General features: G+C 40.4%; 1 protein-coding gene across 2 annotated transcripts in view; it reads left to right on the forward strand.

Annotated features, from left to right (window-relative positions):
* The first annotated feature begins 1,476 nt into the window (after positions 1 to 1,476).
* LOC147197438 (muscleblind-like protein 1) overlaps positions 1,477 to 15,676 on the forward strand; it is an 83,306-nt gene continuing 69,106 nt past the window's right edge. The window contains exons 1-5 of one of the 2 annotated variants that reach the window (XM_086125016.1): positions 1,477 to 1,621; positions 2,398 to 3,112; positions 3,491 to 3,674; positions 5,593 to 5,775; positions 11,785 to 11,931. The gene's annotated coding sequence lies outside the window, so the exon portion shown is untranslated. Of the gene's footprint in view, positions 1,622 to 2,397; positions 3,675 to 5,592; positions 5,776 to 11,784; positions 11,932 to 15,676 lie in introns of both variants that reach the window. The other variant, XM_086125017.1, reaches the window with a different exon arrangement.

Raw genomic sequence — 15,676 nt, forward strand, 5'->3', positions numbered from 1 at the left:
TATGATAGTTTGTTTTTTTTAATGTGCAAAGATTCAAAGTATTTAAGACTAAAACAGTAAAATATATTATCTTCAAAACCCAGTGGTGAATAAAGATAATGCCGCTTTAGAAGCAACAATAATTTCTTCGACTTTCTGTTTTGCCTCACGATCTGATTTATGAAGATATCACATTAATGAATCTCGAGTAACTCTTTTAAAAATGTGTGTGCTCTCGTTTTAGTTCGGAATATAGAGATGGGATTCGGCTGCCGTTCAGTGCAGGAGTAGAACTCGTCTCGTGAGATACGGGGCCTTCGGCCACCTCAAAATCTTGAAAAATCCTTTACTACTTGCCTTACCACCTTAAACAGAAAGCTGTTATGAAATGATTTATTCATATTAACTGCAAAATATCAACAATATATAGAACAAATCTTTGCCTTCTCTTCCAATAAAACACACACAAATAACAAAGTAACTATTTTCAAGCGGTTTACCAAAAAAGGTATTCAAAAAAAATACGAATATAGAATAAAATCCACTATTCTTAAATAAATTGTTGAAAAAGTGGCTTTGCTTGCATTAAAACAATTTTTTTGCGCAACTTCTTCCAACACATGAAGTTGTAGCAGAGGAGCGCTGTATGGAAAGGGAAGAGAAACATGAAAGAGCTGACAACCCCAAACAGAGACTGTCTATTCCAAAGGCTGCCATGTCCAGTCAGCGGGCTTTTAATAATTGAATAGTGTTTAATATAATACGGAGAGCTGTCTGGAACGCTATCTGAAGAGCCGAACATCAACAGAACTGATGTAGCCTGCCAAGACAGTATTTATGTTATTATAACTCTCAATATTAGTCCTTTTATATTCACTTACACTTTCTGGAGGCTGCCTTATGCAAATGTTTTAAGTTTTTGTTGTTTTGCTCTGGTAGTTTTTGCATAATGTATAAAATATGGTGCTTAAAATATGTATGAACCCAAGGTAAGGTTGATGCTGCAGTTGCCCTGAATTTGGTCATTTGGTGTCTTGAATGATTACTACATTGTGAATCGAAGCTAAAATTAACGATGCTTGCATTTTCAACTGGAAAAACATTCAAGCACATTATTTCTTGATTAAGATGCCAAATTCAAATTATTTACTTGCATCTCTGAATAGAAAAGTTGAATTTAGTGGTTAAGGGGACACAATTAATTTCCGACATCTTTGAGAAACCGAGCAAGCCGGTCAATATTTGCATCAAAAGTGAATTCAATTTGAATGTTTTCATTCCTGTTCAAAACGGCAACATGTTGAGAGCTGCCAGAATGAAAACCGTCCCCATAATAGCACTTGGAGGGTCTCTTTTTGGATAAATGACAAATGATCAAATACATTTGTGATTCACAGTTTGATTTGTTAATATTGCTTCTGTGATGCTTAAATTTCCTTTCTCTTTCTTCATAAAATCTACAATTCTCTTAGAGACGTCTGAGGGCATGATGGGGAGGAGCGCTCTGCATGTCTGCCTCACAGTCAAGAGCTTCTGTTTTCTAATCTCGGCTCAGGCCCTCCTTGGTGGAGACCTCATGTTGTGCCCGTGCGAGAGCCTAGCGATACGGACTTGCAATTGCAACTCTAAATCTTCATAGGTGGTAAGCCTGAAAGCTTTCTTGTTCATATGAGGTGTATCAGAAACTTCCAGGACTGGTGTCACAAATCTTGATAAACAAGAGGTACTTTAAATCTAAACTACAGGTTTTCCCCTTCAAAGTACTGTAATGCCCATGACCAAGGTTTTTTTTTTCTTTAAACACGATCTTTATATGTAGACGTTCACTTCCAAAATCAAATGTGACTTCTAATACGAACGAAATACATCGATGAAGTGACAAACATGATCATGTAAACATGATTGCAAGTGACATGCATGTGCACAAAACGAAATGACGTGGTGCGGTATTTGTGGAAGCGGTTATGGCCCCGCGTGCAGGGGCTCAACTTATTTCCAACTTCCAAGTTCCTCACTTATCTGTTTATAACATAAGGGGCAATGCAGAAATGATCCAATTGCCCCCTGTTAAAGCCATTTGCCGGAGTCTGCAACCAAAGATGATGTCCTGCCATTGATACGCCACAATTGAACCGTCTGCGTGGCTGAGCATCTACATTGCAGACGCATCAGATACATTTCCAATTTATATCTTTTTATATAAGAGGCTTGGGTTGGATTTGAAAAAAAATCTGAATTGTATCGTTACTTTAAAAAAAAAAAATCAAATACAATCAGAATTGACATGAAGTGTTAACCTAAAAGCACTTTGTTGGCCTTCTCTGTTGGTCTTCATGCAGTCCTGGAAAGATTCTTCCTTGGATCTTATGCTGTCTCGTGATCATTGCCATTTTGATGTCGACCATGTTTTTGAAATAGGTCCACTTGAGCTTGGGAAACGGGTCGCCTAGGTGGGGAAGTTGCTCCAGCACGGCGATGTTCTTCTCAACCAGGAACTTAAGGATGAGCATGGTGAAGCAGTCATGAGTTTTCCCGCCGCACCTCTCACCTCCTCTTAAGCAGTGAACTAAGCAAACGCTTCAGGAACACTTTGTATTGAATTCTGATTCCAGCATGTAGCCTATCGACCGGTCAGCTCACCTGTAGACAAAAGCTTTTGAAAATCCATGATGTTGTTCTGGATCTCATGTGATTGTGCAGATGTCCATAAGTTGTACGGATGTTCTGCTGATCTCGTCTGGAGTTGAAACAAACATGGCAGAAGCGGTACAAGAAGACTTTAATCCAGTCCGAGACGGAAGCTGCCCCAACTACAGTCTTTGACTCGGGGTGTAAAACCCCACTCCTGAGATTTCTCTTCATGTGAATCCCTTTACTTTTATTCTCCAGCCCCCCGCAGCTTCCTTTGCTGCTGGCAGCGCACCGACCCGTTAAGCTTTTTTCAATGACCCGCTGCCTCTGCGAACAGCTTTACAGTATCCCTGAGCCAGAGTCATGCATCTTGCGCTCCCTTGTGTGCACACACTCCACCTCTCCCTTCCCATCCAATCCTCATCAGCCTCCCCCAGTGGAAGAAAGTTATCCTGCGTTATTGCACAGGAGCCCCTGTCTTCTGTGTCAACAATGCACACAGGTAAGAGTGTGCACTTGCCTTCCTGTGTTTACACTAGCACGGATGGAGGCTCACGCGCGGCGTAAGCACTCTTAAATTAAACGTCTGGGTGATGTCATTCCGGGTACAGCGCAGGCCAAGTATAACATTCTGCGCATGCATGCCCGGGAAACAAAAGACAAGGGCCATATTACCAAAATACGGCAACAGGCGTTAGCATTAGTCGTCTGGAGCCAAATCATTAAACTGAGAAGCAAAACTAGCAGAGCAAAGAATTGACTTATCTTCGACAGTCGGCTTTCATCTAGAATCATTAGGCTCTGCCTGACAACTGCTTTTGTGCACCCCCCCCCCCCCCCGCCCCTCTTCTCTCCTTATTCCTCTCTCTCATTCTGTCAGACACAAACAGCAAAATACAAATATTGACTCGGGATGGTAGAAGCTGTTTCCTCTCAAGCCGTGACTCACACGCTGCAACAGGTCAGAGCTGAGAAAAGACGTTGGGCAGCTGGCGGGCTGGCAAACTGAGCCTGGAAGGAAGCCCACCGAGACTTGGCTCGGTTGTCTTTGGATGCCTTGGAAGGTAACATGGCTTTGACACAAGTACATGTAGTAAATCTAGATATTCTTCTCCCAAGCTCATTCACTGGAAATGGATACAGAAGTGTCATTATGATTCACAAGACCCTTTAGGTCCACCCGTGCAATCTAATGAGATCCACTCTGTCCTCAGTTCTGATTGAAACTGTCACAGAGGTATTATTTCAATCATCGGTTTATGATTGTGGTAAGAAATTTGACTGCAACATCATCGTCCGGCAGTGTCGGTGATAGCTGAGCGTTATGATCTGAATAAAGACTTCATACTGTTCTTGTATGCGATCTCATTCGATGGTGCAGTGTTGTGGCCATCGAGCGTAGCTTTACCTTTCTTACCTGAGGCATTACATACCTTCATGAATTATGCATATTCACATTAACATGTAACACTTTGTCTCCAGTGATTGGAGGCTAGAAAGAGTTCTTCTTCAGTCAAGGAAATTGCTCCAATTTCAGTCAGATTACGTCGCGTATGTTATTGACCTTTGGTGGGATTTTACATTGGCGGTGTTGAAAATGTGAGGTCTGCCGAACAGAGACTGGAGTGAAGGTGCAGCAGCTTCAGAACGTACGAGAAAGACAATTTTTAATTAAAAAGTAGTGGTTATGGTAGTTCAAACATCAGCTACTGTATGTTCAAGGGAAAAATATATTTTAGCCACTGGAGGGTTTAATCGAACATTATTTTTCTGGCTAATGCATGGATTTATGTACAGTATAGGCATAAAAAAATGCTAGACAAAATCGCATCCGTGATGGTATTTTTTATGTTTGATTGATATTGACAATTAAATAGGGCGTGGTTTCAGTACATTCATCAAACATGCTCACAGTGTTTGAGAGAGGAAAGAAGCGCATGATTTTTCACTGTTTTGAAGTCTCAGTTGGTAGACCTGGTGATGTTTTTGTTTTCAAGCATTCAAATTTGGCACAGTTGTTATCAACACTACGCTGTGTTGTGTCAAATTTACAAGACACATTTATTTTGACTTGAAGGGCATTTCAACTTCATTGCAGCCTGGTGAACAGCGGCTCATTTGCATAAAATAGGATAGTCACCTCGCGACAGGCTGATTTGAAGCCTATTTTTCAAAATAGGCTGAAAAGTTTGTAATTTGTGATCATATTTTTTGACCAAAGCATATCATAGATTTATATATTATATTTTCACAAAAGTCTTTTAAAATGTTTCGAAATTCAATTTACGTCAAATTTGTTGCATGAAAACATATTGTAGGCGTAGTGCATCATGGGAAATGTAGTGTTGTCAGGAAGAGTGTGACTCCGATCTGTCGACTCTCAGTCGGAGTGCCACATAAAAGGATTGGATATGCTATGCTAATGCTATTAGTACTGCAGCTCGGGATTACGTCTCGACACCAGAAAGGAAAAGGGCGTGACAAAAATGGAAACTTGGACGGATTTGCATGTTTGACAGAAGAAATGCAAAGGATTAAAAGCGGATATAAACATGTCAACTAGCGGAACTGCGCTAAAGTCAATAGACGCGATACAAAGTGTTGTATGAGCTGTTTTTGAATTTCCATTTAGCTGTTACGGCGCACCTGGGATTGGAGTTAATTAAAATGGCCAGCACCTCTTGGAAGCAGACTTATTTTTAGCCAAAAGTGCAAAAATGTTACGCTTGCTCGTACGGGAGACAGAAGGCGATAACGAGGACTATTCATGTCAGAGGATGCGCTGTGCTGCTTCTAAGCAAATATTAAAGGAAACCCAGGAGGATGGCTAAATTGTTCCCCACTCACATACACACTGTAGAATTCGCACGATACTTGGAATTAACTGAGCGAGAAAATGGGAATCATCTGAATTAAAATAAATTGCAGAATATCCCTAATTTCTGTTTTAAATTGCTCTTGTCTTTCTGTCATCTCATACAGCTGAGCTACAAAACTGCAGGGGTGCGGATTTATTCCTAACCACAACAATGGAAAATGTTTCCATATTCCAAGGGATCACATGTCTGTGGGAAACAAGAGGAAGAATATGGAACCAAGATAGCTCAAGATGGCTACAGAGGATCCTGCTGTCCCTAAAGGCACCCCGTTCCAGCACATTGTCAGGTATAAAGCTCGCATTTCGCAAATAACACCAAAGTACATCATAGGCATCAAAAGATTTGAAAGTGGGGCTTTAAAGGTCAGACCCCATCCATCAATTTCACAGCCAATGTCAGCGTGAACACAGAACCGACCAAAATTAAGAGGAGGTGCATTCTGTTTCACCACAAAGTTTGATTCTACAATTTCCTGTCAATTAGTGACCAGCGGTAAAGAACGTTGATTGATTTCAGCCAAAACACCACAAGCAGAGCAGTGATTTGACGTCCACATATTTTGTTTTTGTGACTCCTCACATTAACAGAAACAAGACTGAGAAAGGGCTTTGGAAGTTTGGATGGTGAAAAAATATTTACAGATACTCAATTATGAATTGCACTGTGAGCAATGCTAATTCCCCATATAAAATTGCAAAGAAAATCTATCTGCTATGTTATGTTGATAATATTAGGCAAAACATCCATGTTCAAAATGCATACGATTTCTGTATTTTTTAAATCATTTATGCCATATATAACATATATCAGATTGCTATCCACATAGCAGTGGAAGGAAGCACCATGTTTTCTTAAGATGGAAACTAAGGGCAGCAAATACAGTGAAAACAGCAAGAGCTCCAAAATAGAACCCTGTGCAACGCCATACGACATAGGGGCAGAGTGGGACTCAATACAAACAAGGCTAATGCACACCAAAACACCCTCTTTCAAGCCTATCCCCTGAAACACCCTCACATTGATAGCTGTCAATGACTAACGAGGACAAGCGCGACACAAAATTGATAGATGGATGCACAACAAATCATTTCAGTGCAGCTGTATGAATGTACAAAAACGTAAAAGCCAAGCATAGTCTTGATCTTACAGCCCGGGATTTCCCTTTGATTTACCTCTGTGTGTGGCGCTGCATTCATTATAAGCATTATTAGGCATACCTTCAGTCTTCAGGGGAGGTCATTGATGAGAGAAGGAATGCCTGATGTTTTCCTCCAGTGAAGCCATGTGGCCATGAAGACTTTACAACTGGAAATCTAGCCTTTATTTTGCCCATAGGCTGCTGCCGGGATACTTTTATTATTATTATTATTAATTTTTTTTACTACTACACAAAAATGCTTCATCGTTAGTGTCATTCGTCTCAGAAACACACGAACAGTTCCATGGAAATGTGGTTGTATTAAAATGTCCACTCATCACTTTGTCCACAGTCAGTTTTGCACAAAGCGAATGGTTTCTGCTTTGTCAACCAATTTGATATTAATTACCATTCTGCACTAACAAGCTGCGAGGGTTTCCAATTACTTTCAAAAATCCAACTCTTTGAGCATCAATCACTTTTTCGCTCAACGCCCAAAACAATTGATACAATCAGTCTTTTTGGCTCTGTTTCCCTCAGCCCTTCTGTGTCTCTTTGTCTGAGCACCTGTTGTTTTTGTCAACAGTGCGGTTCATTATCCCCCCGCATCATTCATCCTCATGTAGACATCTTTCAGCTTGATGCTTTGAGTCTTGAGATGCTCCTCATGAATATTTCAATTCCTTCCCCAGTTCATGTACTCGCTGACGAGACTTATTGCGTCATACACAGACTGGTTTTTTTTTCTCTCTCTAAAGTAGAATGAGATTTACTCTGGTTAGTTTTGATAAAAGATTTGTGACACTGTGGCTTATAACAGCAAACACAGTTTATTATAAACTTATAATCTAAGCTTTGCGTTTTAAAGAGGAACTTCGAAGGTCGAACGCAGTCCTTTCCGCACCATCATGAAAACTTTATTAGCTCTTTTAAAGCCAAGGCAAGACAGCCTTATTTATGTGGCATATTCCAACCACAAGGCAACTCAATGTGCTTCACACAAGCTGTTACGAACAGCTATCAGCATTCAGAAGCAAAGCGGACAAAGCAAAACTACCTGACCAAAATGACAAAAGCAATGCGCATTGACAGCATTTAAAAACATTACTTCAAGACATACACAAGAAACAAGTACGTTTCTAAAATCACTAAAAGACCGTGTTGCGAAAATACATTTAAAATGTTTAAAAGACCTGAATCAAAGGGATTGGGCCAGGGGGGAGGCAACGTTTTTAATTTAGCTTTAAAAGCCTTTAAACTCGGGGCTGACTTCTGTTGGCAGCTTATTCCATTTGTGCGCAAGCATAAAAGCTACGATAAAAGTCTCTTCGCCATACTTGCTTTGAACTGTGGTATGAAGTGTATGGCCATATTGAAGTGTATGGCCATACTTATGCACGAGTGGATTAAAAATAAAAAGTAGACATATAAGTTTTTTGAATGTGTTCGTGTTTACGTCTGAGACCAAATTTGCTACAGTGAAAAGTCCCCTGTTGTGAAAAAGTTCTTGTTGCAAACAATTTCGTTGTAGAGGAGTTTCAACGTACTTATGAATGCATGAAAATAACAACTCTAAAAAGCCATGTGTGAATCCCACTTCCCCCTCGAATAAACACCTGCAAATATCCCGCCCGCAACAGAAATACTTGTATTTCTTAAGCATTTTGCATCTCTATGACAAACCCTTTCCCTGCATTGTAATTCCAGTGTAAAGGAACAAACATTGCAGTTAATTCTTCGCATAATCACACACCAACGTGGAAAATATGATCAAAGCAAGAACCCGAGGTCCATGACACTGTGATTGCAGTATTTAATACCTCAGCAGTTCCACCACTGTAATTATGCATGAGCTTAATCAATGACCATTAAGCTTAAGGGCAAGAAATCATCCAAATGAGCAGTGAGTGTGTGTGCGATTTGTTTAATGTGTGTGTTTCATGAGTGTAAATGTGTTTAAAAATGAGATGTGAGCCAGTGGGCGCCTGCTGCTGTTGCCATCAAGTCCGAATAGGCTCGACTTGACGAGTTGATTTGCTCACTGTTACTGAAATTGACGGAGCCTTTTTCTTGCGTGCGGTGCACAATAGTGGCATCTGTTGAATGCATGGGGGGGGGGCGTATTTGTTGTTTTAAAGCTGTTGAAGAAGTGTTTATTAGTGTTCATTTATCCATTTTCTACAGCGCTTGCCATCAATGTGGTTGCGGGTAAAATGAAGCCTATCTCAACTGACTTTTGGGTGAGAGGCAGTGCAGATTACGGACTACGAACCAGCTAATTGTAGTCAATTAGTCTCTTGATGGAAAAATGTCCTCAGTCTGTCACGACTTGGCATGGGAACCATGAAGGACCTCGACTCATTGAACCCATAAGGGTAGAAGAGTCTTTACAGACCAAGACAGATTGTGGCTAGGAATGGTTGATAGAAAGCTGCTGGCTCACTTCCTGATCAATTTGCATTATACTAAACCCCGACTCTCGGCTCACCGAAAGCTACCGAACTGTTTTGCCGTGTGCAGGGTTGAACAACCTATATATACGAGAGGCCGACGATCGTTTTTTTCAAAAATTTAATTTCAGGTAAATATCACAGCAATGTTGCAAAATAAAACAACAATTCTAAAAAGTTTCTGGGTTTTAAGCCTTAGCAAGGTGTCCTGCTGGACGGCTATACAAATGCATTATTGTTTTACAGTAATACTTAATCATATTTCTAAAATGCAAATGTAACGGTGGCTGGAGAACAAAGCATGGAGAGTCATGGAGTGAAGTTTGCTTAGTGGAGGGTGGTGACCCCAAGTGCAGGCAAGCACGGAGGCAAGACTGGTGTGCAGGAGTAAACCTCAAAAAATTTATAAAACAAAGCATAAAAAGTAAGAGGGCTCTTTATATTGATCAAAAATACTACATTTGCAAAGCCCCCCCCCCCCACACACACACACAAAAACAAGATTCAAAGTAACAAACCAAAACTGGCACTAAAACACAATGAGAAACAAGGCAAGACTCGTGGAAATGTGCTATTAGCAAAAAGGAACAACGGTGTGGGAAGCAAACCTTAACCAAGTTATGTTGTACTTGTTCTTTTGGAGTTGTTCTCTCTGGTTTATTATCGCTGTTACCCACATGAAAGTCTACAAACACAAAAGAAAGCCCATTACTGTACAAACACTTTTTGAAAAGTAAAAACTGTGTTCAAGGATGTCAGCTTATGTCAAGCTTTTTCATTTCTGTTTTCGTTTGGTTTCTGTATTCAGGTCAAAGTACTATTGGACCTTTTTGGATGTTTCTGTTGAATTCTTAAATTATTTGCCAAAGCTTTTGAGCATCATCTATCCACTGTGCTGTATATGCACGCCTCATCCATGGGCATGTGCTTTTGGTGAGTTTGTGGAATACTGTACATTATAAAAACAGAAAAATAACTAAATTTTGGGTCAAAAACAGGACTAACTGCCAATGGGTCTTTGGGGTTAAATGACTAACCCGAAAAGTTGGTTCATATGAATAACCCAAAAAACTTTTTTTTTTAACGAAGCAACACAAAACTGGTTATTTTGTATGAAACAAAGTTAGGTGTAGTGGTACACTTGCCTGACTTATATGCGGGCAGCGTGGGATCGGTTCCCACTCAGTAACGGTGTGAATGTGGGTGTGTATGGTTGTTCGTCTCTATATTTGCCCTGTGATTGACTGGTGACCAGTTCAGGAGTTATTCAAGCCTTTTGCTCGAAATCAGCTGGGATAGTCTCCAGCAACTCCCACGACCCTCTTCATGATAGATGATGTTGAAAATGGATGGATGGATGAAACAACACCAAAATTGAGTTGCTTTGTAATCTATTCATTTGCCCCAATTTTAAAAGTGAAATGAATAGTTGTGTCAAACCTCGCTTTTGGAGCCATAACTTGGGTTATTTTTGCCCCAATTGTTTTTAAAAAGCATACATTTATTTGTATTAGCTTTTATCCTATCTTTTATCACCGCACTACGGTTCACTTACATTACGAAATGTCCTTCCATACCTATTTGTCATGTCCTTGTTTATGATGATACTAATGCAGCGTGTTATACCGGAGACAAATTCCTTGTGTGTTCTACATACTTGGCCAATAAAGATGATTCTGATTCTGATTGTTTTCCTCAATTGCCTGGTCGCCTTTGCAAAAGAGAATCGGTCTTGCCTTGATAAATAAAGGTTAAATAAATAAAAGCCACTTCATTAAGGTGGGTCTTGTAGTGTCGCTGTGGATTTGCAGGCGACATGACAGCGATTAGCGTAAGACAAGAAGTCTCCATGTCAAGAAACTAAACACACCAGGGAGTGAGGGCAGGCTGACAGTGCAATGATTGCAGTGTACGATTTACAGGACCTGAAGAACGGCGGAGGCCTTCTGCCCACTCCGTCTCCCGAGGAAACCGGGGAGAGGAAAGCTCTTCTCTGCTTCAATTTCCTTCACTCTCCTCACGTTTTTTTTCCTTCTAATTCATCCTCTGATTGAAATCAAACTCCTAATTTTGGATAATTAAGACCGTTTTATATATATATATATATATATATATATATATATATATATACTGTATATATATATATACTGTATATATAAAATATGTACCTGTATGTATGTGTATACACTCGAGAATACTTACCTGTGTGTGTGTGTCTACCTGCTGTGTGTGTCTCCAAGCATCTCTATTGATCAGAGTATTCAGCTGCTGCTATAAGGCTACGGTAGTATGTCTTATCAAAGTGCAGCAGGCCTCAATGGCATTAGCAAAGAGGGCAAGTGACCATCAAGAGCAACGATCACCTCCTTCCCTGGACACACACGTACACGCGCACTGCATCGTTCTGTGTCCCTCACACTGCTCACCGTGCCATTTATCGCGGGCCGCAGAAGCAACAGTTGGTGACCACAAACCGTCAGGATATTTCTCTCCGTGCAAATGAGCGCTGTTGTTTTTGTTTTCATCCTTTACTTAAGCTATGTAAACATAAATCAGAGGGCGGGAGAAAGTGGAGGTTGGGGGGAGGCTGTTGCCACAGCAACCGTAGCTGCGGCGGTGGTCGTCAGAAGGCTTCTTCCGCTTCTCCTCCTAGATTCTGCGTAAGTGGAAACAGAGTGTGTGTGAGTGCATTCTCCTCTCCACACAGGCAAGAGGAACCCCCCCCCCCCCCTTGAATCAGATGAGAGAGCGAGAGAGAGTGCAACGCTGTCACGCAGCTAACGTCAGTTCCTGTTGCAGTTGGGATTGTGTGCTCAGGCTCTCTCGCTCACACACAACTGCAAGAAGTTGGCAGGTAAGCCCCCACAAAAAAATGACCCCCGTCTGTTTCCGCCTCTTGCTCTGGAGGCACTAACGAGACTGTCATTTGAATTTCAGTGGATTAACCCAATTTGTGTCCGTTTCTTGATGCGTTTCCCACAATTTATCCACCCACCATGTTAGTTTCTGAAAGGGCTGGAGGATTTTGAAAAATAACCTTATTGTGTGTATTTCTAAGTCAATATCTAGTTGCAAATCCAAAAATCACATTAAGCAGGTAACATGGCCAACTATTAGGTGCTTTTGAGATTTCCCGATTTCGCCCCCATCAAAATTAAGATTTTCCATTAAAATTGTGCAGATAGAAATGTATCCACAGGACGATTGTGAGTACTTATATTGTCTGTCTACATGGGTTGCTACACCATTTGTTTTACAAATATCGATTGGCTTACAACACACACTATAGATGCGAACCATGTCTATTGGAATCAGCATTAAGCTAGCGGACAAAAGGTTATGTTTGGTTTGGTTTGGTTTGGTTTGTTTATTGAACATAAAACATATATACAGTAATAATTTGACAGAAAATAAGGTAGATAAAAAAAGAAAGAAATCAATCTTCATACAACACAGTTATGTTCAAGGGAGTAGGAAGAAGTAAAAAACTTATCTAGTCCTACCCCGTTATGTGATTGTATCTAATAAATCATTTTTATATCAATCAGAAAAGAAAAAAGTAAGAAGAAAGAAGTCTCCATTAAGGCTCATACTTTACCCTTAACCGTGATATTTTTACAACTTTTGGTTTGTATCGGGATTATATACTTCCACACCCTGACACTCTTGTGTCAATTTTCTCTTGTATTCATAATGGATATTTATATACCTTTCTCTATTTATCAACTTAGTTCTGATTTATCATTATATTTAATGTTTTGAATTTATCATTTTAACTCTGATTGATGTAGGTTGTTTGTACTATTTTTTTGAATTTGTTTTTGAACTCAGCAAGCGATTTACTCATTTTCAGGTCCGTTTCGAGATTATTCCACAGATTAACGCCTTTGATAGATACACTTCTTTGCTTGATGTTTGTTCTTGTTTTGAGTTTTTTGAATAAGTTGGTACCTCTTAAATCATAGCTGCTTTGTTTGAAATACACAAAGTGTAGTTTGATTTGTTTTGTGATTACAAAGTAATTTGACAGTAAAGTTGAACTCAGAGTGGCAATAAACAGCTTGAAGCCTCTTTTTGACAATTATTTACTGATTCTCTCTGACATCGTCATCCTACAGTGCTCGTATCGCAAGATTGCGCACCAAAGTCAAAGCAAAAATTTGAAGGTTTGTATCTCGAGGGGGAAAAAAAAAAACAACCTAAGTCAGGTCACTGGTAACTCAAAGCTTCACTGTAAATTGAATGGAAAATTACAATGGAAAAAAACCCAAAACAAAAAACAACAAAACGTTTTAACCGCACATTAAACCCACTGTACAGAGGAATTGAAGGACATGTTAAAATCACCTGTTGCAAAAGAGTGAAAAAATTGTATAAATGGAAGGAAACCCATCATAGGAGACTCATCATGGTGACAGAGTGATTCTGATGAGGACGACAAAGTTTTGCTTTCTCGTGATGTTGAGGCACCAAATGGTTGCATCATCCATCTCAAGATTAAACTCTCATCAGCATGTGTTTTACCTAATAAAGCAGACTGCAGGCTGTATATGCTGGTAAATTGTTTAAACAATCCAGATATAAATACCTGCAAACAAAATCTATAATTTGGATCTCTTGTCTCATGAATAATCTGTTTTTGTCCACATCTACGTAGCATCGTCGTCTTTTAAAGGTCATTGTATGGTTTAAGGGCCAGCGAGCCATTTGCAGCGTCACATAGGAGACAGACATTGGCTGCTGGGCTGCAGCGGCTCCTGAAACGTAATTACTTTATTAAGAGACTGAAATGGGGACGTTTTGTTTCTGGATCATATGATTCCACAGAGACAGTCTCATGTGAAGATGTGCACAGTCCAAATAGGGCCCGAGTTAAAAAAAATAGCTTCCAAATAGAAGCTAAATGACTCTGTGGCCAAGTCGGGTTGCACCGTGATCCCGAAAGAACGCCGGCTACATATAAGGCCAATTTTAGTCATTTGACATATTGATGGCATACCCGAGCCTCGGTGGGATTGTTAGAGTGGTCCAGTGGTTAGCGCGTCGACCTCACAGTGCAGAGGTACTGGGTTTGATTCCAGCTGCAGCCTTCCTGTGTGGAGTTTGCATACTCTCCCCGTGCCTGCATGGGTTTTCTCCGGGTACTCTGGTTTCCTCCCACATTCCAAGAACATGCATGGCAGGCTTATTGACCGCTCTAAATTGTCCTGAAGTGTGAGTGTGAGCGCGGATGGTTGTTCGTCTGCGTGTGTCCTGCGGTTGGCTGGCAACTGGTTCAGGGTGCGACCCGCCTACTGACTGAAGACAGCTGGGGTCGGCTACAGCAGTCCCCGGGACCCTTGTGAGGATAAAGCGGATCAGATATGTATCAGTTTATCCACATTTCACTGGTCAAAGAGCTTTTACATAAACACACTCACCTACATTTCACATAGCCGACACTATTTGCCAATCTATCGAACTGTTAAGTACAGCGGAGGCACGCTGCTGGTGGCTGCCTGCTGCCATTTGAACTCCTAAAATGCCAAAATGTTTGACTTTGAAGTTTTTCGTACCTGAACAAGAATCCTGTGTTGCAATTTTGCCAGCGGTACAGCCCTGGTGGATTACCGTGCTTTCCAATAAATTCTTGTGCAACTGGAAACCGAAACAAAGTTGCCAGGACTAGCAGTCAACACTTTTCCTTTGAATTGTTGTTGTTCTTTTTTTTCTTCTTCTTCTGCATTTTGGCAGTTGGCAAACATCTTTGGGTGCATTACCGCCACCTTCTGAAATGGAATGTGGGGCTGCAGAATACTATTTCACAACCTTCTAACCCAACTCTTTTCAAACTTAAACATTGACATTTAAAACTTAATTTTCCAAGGATTTATCTGTAAAAAAGCTACTTTCAGACCTCTTACCTCATTAATTAGTTGTTGTCTTGCCAGGCTGACTGCACTTAACACATGATTCTAATACATGCTCTGTAGTCGCTTTGGTGCATACATAATACATTTATCATTAATGCAGTCTACTCAAGCTTGCTGCATTAACCTATGCAAACAAACACACGCCACACAGGCGGGGATTGTTCCCACCAGTCATCAGCGAAACAGGCGTCCATCAGTGACGGACTGACCGAACTTGTGTCAGTCTTGTGGAATGCCCGCCTCCGCCTAAACATATACTATTATACTGTAATTAGACGAGTATGTCTTATGCATTAAAATACTTTACAATTAATCATAAAACATGACATTCATAATGAAAATTTAGCATGCCTCCTCACTGCCCATCTTCAAAACCCTCCTCAAAACTCACTTGTATTCTTTGGCATTCGACTCGGCATGACTTAGATTTGTTCTTGGTTTTATTGTTTGGTGCTTTCTACCGTCTTTATTACCGATTTGTTTTACTGTTTATTGTATATGTTAAATTGCTCCATGTACAGCACTTTGTATGCAGCGATGGCTGTTTGAAAGTGCTCTATAAATACAGTTGAGTTGAGTTGAGAAAAACAATTCATCATGATCTGAATTCTTGTTGTAATTCATTTGAATTCATCAGTAACTAGACTATACTATATGGAAGCATCCTCTTTTTTTGGCTTGGTTGAT

This window comes from Hippocampus guttulatus, chromosome 12 (assembly GCF_054856545.1).
Source record: "Hippocampus guttulatus isolate MCC_2025c chromosome 12, RoL_Hgut_1.0, whole genome shotgun sequence".
NCBI classification, from domain to species: domain Eukaryota; kingdom Metazoa; phylum Chordata; class Actinopteri; order Syngnathiformes; family Syngnathidae; genus Hippocampus; species Hippocampus guttulatus.